Genomic DNA, 14,670 nt, shown 5'->3' with positions numbered 1-14,670 from the left:
TAAAGAAAAGTTACATGACCCCCTGTAGAATCTTAAATGTGGTGATTTAATAAATTTGGACATAAAATAATTTTTTAATCCAGTTTTATAATTTTCTTTAAATACAGAACAAGAAAATAATATAGAATTGGTGCAGAGAAGATGGAAGCAACTGTGTGATAGCTACGTAAAAGCAAAACGTAAAGAAACTGAATACATTCCAAGCGGATCAGCTGCAAATTGCTCGAAAACATCAAAAATGGGATTCAGTTTATATAATCAGATGAAGTTTCTTGACGACATTATAGGAAAATCATCGTATGTATTGTTTTATCTTTTATCTTTATTTATGTACAATATTTATTATTTCGTAATATATGGAAAATGAAAATAAAACGTAATTTATTTTTTATTGTGCAGGACTATTACTAGCTTGTTGGATAAAACAAATACTGAGCATGTTGATATAGAATCACCAATTGAGGACCATGGGGGTGAGAGGGACCGATCACCTCTACGGATTATGATACCTGAAACATCAAAAACTTCTATTGGAAGTGAGCAGTCAACGTGGACAACGAGCGCTTCTCCATCACCGAATCAGCAACAGAAAAGAATAAGTTAGTTTTACATATTCATGCAATAATTCCTACATGATATAAAATTTTTGTTGAAATTAACACATTTCACATGTTCCAATAATTTATCCATTTTAATTTTCATATTTAACAGAAGAATATTAACGCAGAAAAATCGAAATAACAACGATAATGTTACATTAACACTAGAGTATGTTAAAAAAATTTAAACTTTTTAAATGTAGACATTTCAAATATTGAGCAATAAATTAAAAAATTAAAATAAATTAAATAATTAAATTAAAATAAATTAAATAATTAAATTAAAATAAATTAAATAATTTAAAATAAAAAAATAATTTGTGCGATGGTTTTAAAAAATCATTTTATTTAAATACTATCTATATGCCAATGTTAATATTTTATTTATTGTTTTTTAGAATCAAAAGTTTCTCATCAAGATACATCAGATATAAAAAAAGTTATTTTATCAGCCTTGGAAGGCGGAAGTAAAAGAAAACAAGATGCGGTCGATGGATTTTTAATCCAAATAGGAGATAGGTTACGGGCCCTTCCTTTACGCGAGAGAGCACAATTTGAAATAAAAATTTTATCGCAACTATTCGAAGTAGAACAAAATTTATCTCTTCATTAAGATTTATTCCTTTTTTTGTCAAAAGTTCTTGTTTTAACTATTATAATTATGTATTATTTAATATAACTATGTATTAACTATTATAACTATATTAATTGTATGTATGTATGCTTTATTTGTCCCCTTAGGGATTAAAGACGCTTTTATACGGAGCGTACCCAAACCTTCACACCTCCCATCTTTCCTTCCTCTCCTGGCCATATGCGACCTCACATTCTACTACAACATTCTTTTCCCCCTTTCCCCCAAACTCTTCCTCTCCCTTATCTCCTCCTCTCCTTTTCCTCCTCTGTCCTTCCTTTCCTTTCTCCTCTCCTTGATCTCCTTTCTCCTTTCCTCCTTTCTCCTTTCCTATCAAGCCTTCCTTCTCTTCTTTGTTTATCTGCCGCTTCCTTACTCTAACTTACATCTACTTACAACTATTTACAACTATTTACATTATTTCCTTAACTATCTTACACACTATCTTACACTTCTACCCTATTCCAACCTATCAAGAGAGAGAGAGATCTGACCCTAAACACAACCGCCTCGACTTCCGATTCCTTCATCCACTTTCCATCCATCCGTCCTTTCACCCTCCCACCTTCCTTCTCCCCTTCCTTCTCCCTCTCCCCCCTTCCCTCCCTCTTCTCCTCTAACTCCCTCAACCACCATTCTCCCCCCCTTCCTTCTCTAGTATCATATTCATCCACTCCCACCAATCTCCTTCTACTTCCTCCCCCATGCACTCTCCCAACACATGCTCCCATGTCTCCTCCCCTCCTCCACATCTCCTGCACATCTTCCTTTCCTCTTTCTCCCAATACTTTGCTCCTCTCATCTCATTGTTCATTCTGTGCCTAATCACCCTCTTCCATCTACTCTCCCCCCATCCCTTCTTTAGATATGCCGGTACTCCTTCCTCCTTTATCTCCCCATACCATCTGTTATATCTGGACTCTCTGATCTTTTCCCATCTGTCTTCTCTTTGCAATTCTCTATCCCGCTGCTCCCATCCTTCATACATTTCTTCCCCTCTTCCCCTCCTTTCCTCCATTTCTTTTATTCCCATTCTCCTTCCCTCAAAGAATTTTTTCCTTTCCTCCTCCCATCCCGATAGCTCTCTACCTTCCCTAATCCTCTTTTCCATCTCCTCCATGCACTTCTTTGCCAGCTTTCCCCCTCTCCCCTCCCCCAGCTTCTTTTCGAATCCCACCGCCCTTTTCCCTGCTTCCAACCTAAATTTTTCTTTTCCAATCTCTTCCCTCACCATGTACCCCGGCGTACACCAGTCCACTCCTAATGTCCATCTGATCCATCTATCCTGCATCGATTCTACCTCCTTTCTCTCTTTCCAGCCCCATATTTCCGCTCCATACTCCATCACCGTTCCTACTAGCCTCTCACATAACCAAATCCTTCTCTCCCAGTCCCCCACAAACCTCCTTTTACCTATCCCCCATACCTGTCTAATAACCGCCGCTGTCTTTCTGACCCTTTCCCTCACTTGTGCCTCCTGACCCCCGTTTCTCTACAACCTGTACCCCAAGTACGTGAACTCCTTCACCTCTTCTACCTCTTTCCCTTTCCACCACCACTTCACTTTCCTCATTCTACCACTCCCTCTTTTAAACCTCATTATCTTCGTTTTATCCACATTAATCTCCAGCTTCTTTCCATCCAAGTACCCCTCCAGCTTCCCCATCATATGTATCATCCCTTCCTCCTCCTCTGCGAGCAAAACCATATCGTCCGCATACGCCAGACAGTAAACCTTCTCGTCTCCCAATTTTACTCCCCCCCCCCATCCTCCCTTCCTTAGTACCTCCTCCACATCTGCCACAACCAGATTGAACAGATATGGACTCATCGGACACCCCTGCCTTACCCCTCTTGCCGTCCAGAAACTCTCCCCTAGCCTTTCCCCCACTCTCACTCTACTCTTCGTTTCCTTAAAGCTCTCCTCAATCCTCACCCTTAGCCCTTCTCTAACCCCTCTCTCCCTCATCGCTTTCCCCAACACCTCCCTGTCCACCGAGTCGAACGCCGCCTTCAGGTCCACAAATGCCGCAACCATCCTTCCCCCCTTTCTTCCTACCTGCTTGTTCACCAGATAATTCAATACATAAATATTGTCTATAACCCCCATCCCCTTTTTAAAACCTGTTTGACTCGGTGGAATCATTCCTTCTCTCTCTATCTCTTCCTTTAGCCTCTCCGTCAAAATTCCGATGTAAACCTTATATAGCGTTGGCATTAACGTCACCCCTCTATAGTCCTCCACCCTGTCTCCTGCCCCCTTTTTCAGTATCGGTACTATTATCCCTTCCTTCCACTGTTCCGGCCATCACTCCCCCCTCCATACTCTATTACAAAATTTTCTCACCCACTCTTCTGCCCTATCCCCCCCAGCTTTCCATAGTTCATTCGGCACTCCATCCCCCCGCCGCTTTTCCCTTCTTTAATCTCCCAAAATTTTCCTTATTTCATTCCCCTCTATCTCCTGCTCCTCATCCTCTAACCTCCTCCCTTTTTCTCCCTTCAGCACTTTACTTTCCACCCCTCCCAGTAGCGACATAAAATACTTCTTCCATTCCTTTAACTCTATCCCTTCATCTACTCCCTTCCATTTCTTCTTCTCCCTGTTCACTACCCTCCAAACTTCCCCCTCCGTCCTTGCTTCTTGAGCTTCCTTAATCCATCTCTCATTTTCCTCCTCCCTCTTTCTCCTATATATCAATTTATACTCCGCCCTCATTTTTCTGTACCCTTCTCCTCCCCTCCCTTTTTCCTCCATTCTTTTAGAACCTTCCTCACTTCCTTCCTTTTCTCCTCACACTCTTCGTCCCACCAACCTTTCCTTCCCCACTTTCCCTTGCTCCCTCTCTTAACTCCTCTCCGATCTGTCTCACCTTCCTTTCTAATTCTCCCTCTAAGGCCCCATCCTCTTCCTCTTCCCAATCTATCCTTTCTCTAATCCTTCTCCTCCTATAACTAGATTAATTATTATATGCTTTTGTTAAATTATTCGGTATTATAATCTATTATATAATAACCTTTTGTTATTAACTATTTGTATTAACTAATTTATGTATGTACTATTTGTATTACTTAATTTATGTATGTACTTATAGTTAGTAACTTATGTACCTGTATTATAATAAATATATAATTTAATAATAACACGCAATTATATTTACATAAGTACACGAAAATTATATCTAATATAACGCAATATGTGATTACGCAATATGCCAATCAGCGCGTGGCTACAACGGAAGGCAACGTAGGCGCCGCCTACTGGGTGCGGAGCGCGGGATCGGAGAGTAGCGAGACAAAGTGGGGCGAAGCGAATGTAGCATGTCTCTGCTCTTTTTTGTACGTTTTGCATAGATCTTAAAATTTGATTATTCTCGATTTGATTACTCTCGGCAGTGTGGAATATTTAATTTTTCCATCTCGTTAGCTGTCTCCATATTTGTGTTTAGAAATACTTTTTCTTTGAAGAGAGAGAAAGGTCACATGAGTTGTAGTCCGGAGATCGAGCAGGCCACGGACTAGTACTAAATCCTTCCCATCCTTGAGGAAAATTTTTATCGAAGTAATGTCGGATGATACTTTTGAATAAGATTCATTGAAATTAATATTAAAAATGGTTCCGATAATTGGACTTAAATATTAAATTTATTTTAAGCGCAAAGTATGATTTTATTTTTAACATATTTAACAAAAAAAAAAACTTTCTTAATGTATGAAAACATTATAATACATATGTATGTAGTAATGACTATTTTTATTAAGATTTTTAGTCTTGATGTGTGAACATGATATAAAAATTAAGCCCTGAGAGTAAAATACAGTATTGAAACTGAGATAGCGATCTTCACAATTTCGATAGATTCTATTAAACTACGCAATAAAATAATAATTATAAACATTTTTATAATAATAAAAAATAATAATAATATAAATATAATAATAATAAAATAAGAGTAAAGATATATTATACATATTAAAAATAAATATTTTTATAATAAAAATAATTCTTACGTGCAGAATGGGCAAGTGCGTCATCGTGTATGAATATCGTAGCTCATCTATTTAATGTTACCTCTTCTAAATTATTCTCTGCCGGAACTAACAAATCTGGCAGATCATTTTGTAAAAAATCGAGACTACTTTTGAGAGTTCAAGCGTGATAACATAAAAAGTTCGATCTAAGTCCTGTCAATAAGTTTATATCAATAGGAAAAATAATTCAATAGGAATAATACTAGTAATAAAAGTAAACAGTAATATAACGATTACACATTATTTTTCTAGAAAGAAAATGTTTATTGCATTGATTAAATAAGAAAATAATTCAAATCGATAGACAGACGAAAGATAATAAAAAAAGTTACATTAGAGAAATGATTAAAGAGGAAACAATAAAAATAGTTTCAATTTAATTAATTTAAATTACAATAAAATTTTAATTTTATTTCAGTTTAAAATACCTACTTACGATTTGATTTCTCGGCAATCCATACCAAATATTTACGGAATTCGATGTTGAAAAGATCTCTCTCGAGTAAGAAATAGATTCCCAGATGGCTGCAGTAATGATAATGATAAGAGAATGTGGATATTAAACATTCCTAAAATGTTTCTTGTAAATGTACATTTATCGACGTATAAAATCCGACTTCTATAATTTGGTTTTTACTAGATTTAAATAATATTCAGCGAAAATCACGCGAGGCTGATAATATCGTGGAACTAAATGTTGTACTTTTGTATAATAATACGAATGCTGCTCATTTTCTTTAAGCATTCAGTAAACATTCATATACGATATACTAAACTGACGAGCAATAGATCTTGTATTTAATGTGGGATTATTGCGGAAGACAATTATAATAGCATCTTCCATCACAAGATTGTGTACCTCCATCTCTATTATTCGGTAAAACGCTACCAGTTTCTCGTAGTCGTCGAACAGCACCAACTATTACGTTCAAATTTGGATGATGTCAATTCGGATATAAATTAACATTTTCTACTGCAGAGAGAGAGAGAGAGAGAGAGAGAGAGAGAGAGAGAGAGAGAGAGAGAGAGAGAGAGAGCAGGTGCAGCCTGTTCTCCACTTGTAAAATATAAACGAATCATATCGCAATAATCTTATGTATAATAAACGAGCATGAGATTATTAAATAGTCTTATAAAGGCGTAACAACGAATAGTTGAAATGTTAAAAAAAAAGATCAGATTTATATTTTTTCTTTCTTTAATATTTTTGTTATTTATAAAGAATCTTCGCTAGTGCTTTGTTTTCATACGTATGTAAGTATGTTCATCTTTATGTATTGTATGTATGAAAACAAAGCACAAGCGCGAAGGTTCTTATAAACAAAATCTTCTGATCATTTCAATTATTCATTGTTATGCTTTTATAAGTGAACGATCTTTTATAAGTGACAGACCATTTAATAATCCTCATCATGTCCGTTCATTACACACAAGATTATTACGAAACGATTCGTTTGTATTTTATAAACGGAGAATAGGCTGCACCTGCCGCAGTGCAATATGCTAATTTATACCCGAATCGACATCATCCAAGTCCAAATGTAATAGCTGATGCTGTTCGACGACTACGAGAAACTGGCAATGTTTTACCGAATAATAGAAACGGAGGTCGTCCACGTCAAATACGCAATCTTGTGATGGAAAATGCTGTTATGGCTGTCTTTCGCAATGATCCCACATTAAGTACAAGATTTGTTGCTCGTCAGTTTGATATATCGCATACGAATGTTTATAGAGTGCTTAAAGAAAATGAGCAGCACCCGTATCACTATACAAAAGTACAACATTTACTTCCACGAGATTATCCATTTCGTGTGAATTTTGCTGAATATTATTTAAATCAAATGAATTTGAGACATAATTACGGAAGTCGGATTTTGTATACTGATGAATGTACATTTACGAGAAACGGAATGTTTAATACCCACAATTATCATTACTGGAGCCATGGAAATCCATTTCTCACTAGGTCAAGTTCTTTTCAATACCGATATTCCGTAAATGTTTGGTGTGGATTGCTGGGAGATCAAATCGTAAGTATTTTAAGATTATAATTTAATTAAAATTTAAATTAATCGAATTAAAATTATTTTTATTCAGTCCTTTTTAATCTTTTTTTTTAATGGAACTTATTTTTTAATATCTCTCTTAAGGCCGGTTATTCAATAATAGTTTAAAATTAGATCGAAGTTAAAACTATGTGCACATGTGTTCTGCGCAAAGTTTAAACTTCGATCTAACAATAAGTTTAAACTATTATTGAAAAACTGGCCCTTAATGTCTCTCTCGATTTGACATATCTTTTTTATTTATAATCAATACAATAAACATTTTTTTAATAGAATTCTAATTTGTAATCGTTAATTATACTACTGTTTTGTTACTAATATTGTTCCTATTATTAATATAACTTTATTAATTGAGCTTAGATTGGACCTTTTATACTACCAGAACGTTTAAATGCTCAAGAATATCTCAATTTCTTGCGAAATGATCTGCCAGATTTATTAATGCCGGCAGAGAATAATTTGGAAGATGTAGCATTAAATAGACGAGCTATGATATTCATGCATGATGGCGCACCTGCCCATTCTGCACGTGACATTTTTACTATAAAAATGTTTATTGCATACAGTTTAGAAGAATCTATCAAAATTAGTTAGGATTGCTATCTCAGATTCAATATTATAGTCTATCCTTAAAGGTTAATTTTTATATCGTGCTTCATCAACACTAAAAATTTTAATAACAGTATTTATTACATACATGTGTATTGTGTATAATTTGTTTTCATAAAGAAAATTTTATTAAATATGTTAAAAGTAAAAACATACACTTTGCACTTAGAAGTTAGCATTTAAGTCTAATTATCTATTAAATCACTTTTAGTATTAATATCAATGAATCTTATTCTAAGGTATCATCCGCCGTTATCTTAATGAAAATTTTCCACAAGGATGATTTGGAAAAGGTTCAATAATTCCGTGGCCTGCTCGATCTCCGGACTTCAACCCATGTGATTTTTATCTTTGGGGAGCGATTAAAGAAAAAGTGTTTTTAAATAACAACATCGAAACCGCAGACGAAATGGAAGAATTGATGTTCCACACTGTTCAAAGAATTGAAAATCATCATATACAAAAAGCTACGCAAGACGTACAAAAAAGAGCAGAAATATGTATCGAAGTGGGAGGAACTCATTTTGAACAATTTCTTTAATTTTAGTTAAATAATTATTTTGTTAACACAAAAATTATTATTATTATGAAAATATTTATTTTTATTATAAATTTATTTTTTATTATAAATTTATATTTATTATAAATTAAATATTTATTTTTAAATCTTTATTTTTATTTTATTGTTATATTTATATTATTATTTACTTTTTATTTTATTATTATAAATATGTTTAATTTTATTATAATTTATATTATTATTTATTTTTATTTTATTATTATAAAAATGTTTATAATTATTATTTTATTGCGTAGTTTAATAGAATCTATCGAAATTGTGAAAATCGCTATCTCAGTTTCAATACTGTATTCTATTCTCAGGGCTTCATTTTTATATCATGTTCACACATCAAGACTAAAAATCTTAATAAAAGTAGTCATTACTACATACATATGTATTATAATGTTTTCATACATCAAGAAAGTTTTTTTTTGTTAAATATGTTAAAAATAAAAACATACTTTGCGCTTAAAATAAATTTAATATTTAAGTCCAATTATGGGAACCACTTTTAATATTAATTTCAATGAATCTTATTCAAAAGTATCATCCGCCATTACTTCGATAAAAATTTTCCTCAAGGATGGGAAGGATTCAGTATTAGTCCGTGGCCTGCTCGATCTCCGGACTACAACTCATGTGACCTTTCTCTTCAAAGAAAAAGTATTTCTAAACACAAATATGGAGACAGCTAACGAGATGGAAAAATTAAATATTCCACACTGCCGAGAGTATCGAGAATAATCAAATTTTAAGAGCTACGCAAAACGTACAAAAAGAGCAGAGACATGCTACATTCGCTTCGCCCCACTTTGTCTCGCTAATCTCCGATCCCGCGCTCCCCACCCAGTAGGCGGCGCCTACGCTGCCTTCCGTTGTAGCCACGCGCTGATTGGCAAACTTTAACAATTTATAGCGTAAAAAATAAAGTTCAGATAAAAAAATGGCTCAGGACTTTTTGATTTAGTTTGTTGTCCTGCACCTGATGGTGTGCTTCGTATACGTTTGTTTAGTTACACCCTGTATAATGTAAGGTACGAGAATGAGAAATGATAACGCGTAGATTATTAATATTTTGACAATCGTTCTGACACGCGTTCCAATCGCAAAACTCTGTTCTTAATTTCTTTTTTCTGCCCGCAGTTTATCAATTCAGATGTTAACAATAATACAACCCAACAGTAACAATAATGCAAACATAGCCCAACTACACAATATGCTTGATCTGTTCGTTTGATATTCGCAGTCCTTCGATTCACTGACTTAAGTAACATATCAAAAATCATTATTCATTGCCTTGTCCCACTGAAATGATAATTCACCGGTGCCTATAAAGAAATTTGTATAAGCATTTCGAAGTTCAATGCTACTGTTAATGGATCTGCCTTTACTAACTGGCAATAAACTAAGTTCTTCAGAATTAATGTTATGCTCTTCAGGAGTTATATGTACATATTTGCTCTTGGAAAACAATTTTTCTTCATTAGTGATAATGAAATTGTGAAGTGCCACTGTTGCTTGAACAATTTTTCTTGCATTTGCAATATTTGCAATTATAGGTCTTCTATATATCCTCCATCTTGCTGCTAGAATCCCGAAAGAGCTCTCTACAACACGTCTGGCTCGACTGAGTTTGTAATTGAAAACTTGCTTCCTGAGATCCAGGTTGCCACTTCGTGGATATGGTCTCATCATGTAAGTTGTTAGTGGAAAAGCTTCGTCCACTAACAATACATAAGGCAGTGCTGGTCCATTAATTTCGACAGGCTTAGCATTTGGCAACTTGAAATGACCTTCGAAATGTCTTCCTATATCACTATTTCTAAAAATTCCTCCATCACTCTGTCTACCTTCCCCACCGATATCGACCATAGAAAAGCGATATTTCGCATCACTAATCGCCAACAGAATGATACTGTGGTATCCTTTATAATTAAAATGTGTCGAACCGCTATTTGGCGGAGCCTGTAACCAAAATTACATATGTATATAATTTTATTACTCGTCGTACATTAATAATGAGAGGTACTCCACAGTAAGTATGAACCCGTAATCTTCGATTAACATTTTTTTATGATAAATTAATCATATATTATAATAAGTATGTAATATTTAAGTTATTTTTACTAAAATTCATAATAAAAAACATTTTCTTTCAATATACTAACCTGCAATGTAACGTGCTTTCCATCAATACATCCTACACAGTTTGGATAGTTCCAAAGTCGCTCAAATTCATCAGTAATTTCTTGCCAACTCTCTGGATTGTCATGAAGAAAAACTATCTCCTTCAAAGCATTCCATATTTCCTCGCAGGTCTCTGATATTATCTTTGACACAGTATTATGGCCAATTCGATAGGCATATGAGATCGATGTCATGCTATCTCCTGATGCCAGATAGCGAAGTGTAATATGCAAACGCGTTTTAGGAGGAATTGGATCTCGAACCATATGTTGTTTAACGATGGAAGAGCCGACTAATTTGAATAATTTGTGGAATATGATAGAATCCAAAATAATTGACAAATTTTTCTTCGTCTCGAGTCTCCATTTCTGGTACGAGATTGTCACTCGCTCCTTGTAATAATCGCTGTTCTACAGTAAATAAAGGTCGCACCCAATATTGTCGATTTCTTTTAGATTTTTCTTCGTTTAGCACAATTGTGTACAGTGCATATATTTTCAGTATTTTGCGTCGTAATTCTTCTTTACAAAAAATATTGTAACTTTGTTTGAAGTTTTTTATTAAACAGAAAATGATTAATAAAATACTTTCAGAATCCATTTTTTTAAATTTTATCCGCTAAACTGTGAGACCTATTAAAGAATATAGATTTCCTTAGTATAAACATATAAATAATAAAAAATATTTATTGGTAGATAATATTTACTATTGAAATTAAACTGTGCACAATATGTCATTAAAAATCTCTCAAATGAACATTGAATATGATTCGTTGATAAAGTTGCCTAATATTTACCTGATATTTAACTGCTCCAGACTCTTCAAATACAAGTGGAATATATCAATGTCTGACTGAAGAAATACTAAAAATTAATAATTTTATGAAAAGACTTCTAAAATATAAATAAAAGTATATACTACTAATACATTACCTAAGGAAGAATTTCAATAAAATGTTGTATCTGGATGAGCACTTGTCTCCAACAAGAGAGAGAGCAGGCACAACGCAGCAAAATATAATATATAAAATTGGCTTCTGAAAACTTGATTTTACTTTTTCTTTTCAATGCATGCCTGCTGATATGTTTATTCAATACGCCACAGTTTCGTTCCTTCTGTCCCATGGAGCGGAAGCGAAACTAGCGGATCACCAATCACAGGACTGCTTCGACGTAATCTTTGAAAAGGTTATGTCAGAATAATCTCGTGATTGGTGATTCACTAGTTTCGCTTCCGTGCAATCCGCTCCATGGGACATAAGGAATCAACTCTGGCGTACAAAAAACAGCGGAACATCTCTGATTGGTCGCGGAGTTTGATACGCGTCATGGGACGTCACCTTGAATGTGAGATTGCCAGCGGACGCAACAATATATATATATATATGTCATTGGGCGCCATTCATATCTACAAAGGGTGCGTTCGGTTTGGGCGCTTACACGCTTAAAGCGCTTTTAAGCGTTATTCACATCGTTCGCTTTGGAGTTGTAAGCGCTCACAGATCGACTAATGACGTCATAACTTCTGCTTACAAACGCTTATTCTTGCGAGGTAGAGCAGCGTGAGCGTGAACAAGCGTAAGCGCTTACGTTCATTTTGGAACGCATTGTTAGCGCATGGTATCGGTGAATTTGGCTTATGACAAGCATTATGAGAAATAGTTTTTTTAAAAGATGCGGGAACCGACCGTGTGTACAAAATATATGGAACGGCAGATGAAGTAAAACGTTTAAAAACTGGTAAGTTCATATAATATTATTTTTAAAGTCCTTATGCTGCGAGATATTTGAAGGTTATAAATCATTTTCCTTCTATTTTTTCTATCACTTTAATCATTGTTATGTTTATTATATATATATACATACATACATACACGTTTTTCTTTATTTTCAGACCTCGCTTTCCGAACACAGAAATTAAATGAAATAAAAAAACGTGGTAAGTTTAATAAGTGTGTAGATTTTCTCTAAGGAAAATATTTATTTTGTAATTTATCTTTTATAATTATTTTTATTTAGAGAACAACAATAACACTGCGGAGGATAACATTGATGTCGAATGGGACAACCAGGAAGAGACATTACAGAGAGAGGAAACATTAAATCACAATGCAAGTGAAGAAGTTGGAGATACTTTTTTAAATAATTTTTCTAAGTGATGTATATACTTTCTGATGTTTTTTAAACATATATTTTTTTTACAGTTTTCAAATGGCCTCATGAGGCTATTCTTCTACTTATGGAAGAATATAATTTAAGACAAAACGATTTTAGTTCAGGAAAAATATCGCAAAAGAAAGTATAGGCCTTAATTGCGGCCGAATTAGTGAAACATGGGTATAATGTGACAGGACCACAGTGCTTGTCGAAATTTTCAGGATTAAAACAACGTACAAAACTGTAAAGGATCATAATAATAAATCTGGTATTGCATTAAGAACATAGCCATATTTATCTGTAAGTAATTATTTTAAAAGCAATACATTTTTAAAACTAATACATTTAATTTAATTAAGTAATTTGCTAATAACAGTTTTTTCTAGTATATGGATAATTTACTAGGCTCGAAGCCATTTATATCGCCGGTGAGCACTGTATCTTCAACGGGGAAAAGATCACGATCATCATCAGAATGCAGTTTTTCTAGTGTCGACAGTTTAGAGACTGAACAGAAGTCAATACATAGTAAATTAATACCTTTTTATCTAATATAAATCTATTATTTTAACTTGTTATGATAATAATATTTTGTTTTATTTAGAGAAAGTTCGACAGTCGCATAATGTAGAAGAATTAATAAAAGATTTAAAGGATGATAGAAAAATAGCAGAAGAAGCTGTGGAAAGAAGACATCAAGAAAACATAGAAGTGCGTAAAAGACTTCTCGATTCTTTAGAAAAAATGGTAGATATTTTAAGCAAAAAATAACTTCTCTTTTGTTATTATGTATTCTGATGATGAGAGCTAATGATTATCTTTTTTTCTTCTTAATTGATAATTTTCCTTTTTAACTAATTGACGTTCACAAATACAAATATTTTCGTTATTCTGTGTGTGCTTAGGATGTGATATGTGAGCTAGTCTTTCAAAAAATATGTATTTTTATAAAAGAAGTTATGTTACTTATGTTATAAGATATATATTTTATGCAAACGCTATGGAGTTATTTTTGTACTATGCTTAATTGTTCTTTTTAACAAATTAACGTTCACAAGTGCAAATATTTTCGTTATTTAAATCTACTCAGGATATGAAATGTGAACTAGTCTTATAAAAAATGTATTTTTTATAAAAGAAGTTACCTATATATTATAAGATGTAAATATTGATATTGATGTAAAGTTTGATATTGAAATTACTATATTAATTCCATTAATTTATATATTTTTTTACATAAATAAAATTATAATTTTCTCATCTTTACTATTTTTAATTATTCTCATTTTTGGTATTATAATTGAGTATATAGAACAATCATTAGAATGAAAAATTTAAGAATTTAAATATTTTATTAACATATTTTAAGGATTTTAGTTAAATTAACATAATATTTAAATTGCATTTAAAAGTTATATTTTTGTATAAATCTTAACCTTTTAAAGTAAAAAAAATTACATTTAATTTCGACTTAAATATTGATTATCTTAAATTAATCTAAAAGAAAATCTTTAATTGAAACCAAAAAGAGGTTAATTATTGTTAATAATTAAATTGAGAATTATCTCCAATTAATTATTTTTTACTTTAGAGATAAAATTTAATTGAACTTCTAATTCAATATTAATGATAAATACAATCATTTTATTTCATTATTTATATAGTTTAAAAATAAAACATTATATTTTCATTATAATAATAATATTATTTTAAATAATATTTATAAATTTACTTATCTAAAAATATTAAATTCTATATTTTCTTAATATCTTCAATATTATACTTTAATTTTATAAGCTATTTAAATTAAATAATATTTTTA

The 14,670-nt window shown here is 32.8% G+C and overlaps 1 pseudogene; it reads left to right on the top strand.

Moving 5' to 3' along the window:
• The first annotated feature begins 12,365 nt into the window (after positions 1 to 12,365).
• On the top strand, positions 12,366 to 13,619 carry LOC145943409 (uncharacterized; annotated as a pseudogene).
• The last annotated feature ends 1,051 nt before the right edge of the window (positions 13,620 to 14,670 follow it).

This window comes from Prenolepis imparis, unplaced genomic scaffold, assembly GCF_030444845.1.
Source record: "Prenolepis imparis isolate NDT839.2.m4 unplaced genomic scaffold, iyPreImpa1.0 SCAF_12, whole genome shotgun sequence".
Lineage (NCBI taxonomy): Eukaryota > Metazoa > Arthropoda > Insecta > Hymenoptera > Formicidae > Prenolepis > Prenolepis imparis.
Note: the sequence above shows the minus strand (reverse complement) of the source record. Positions and strands in the feature narration are given on the sequence as shown.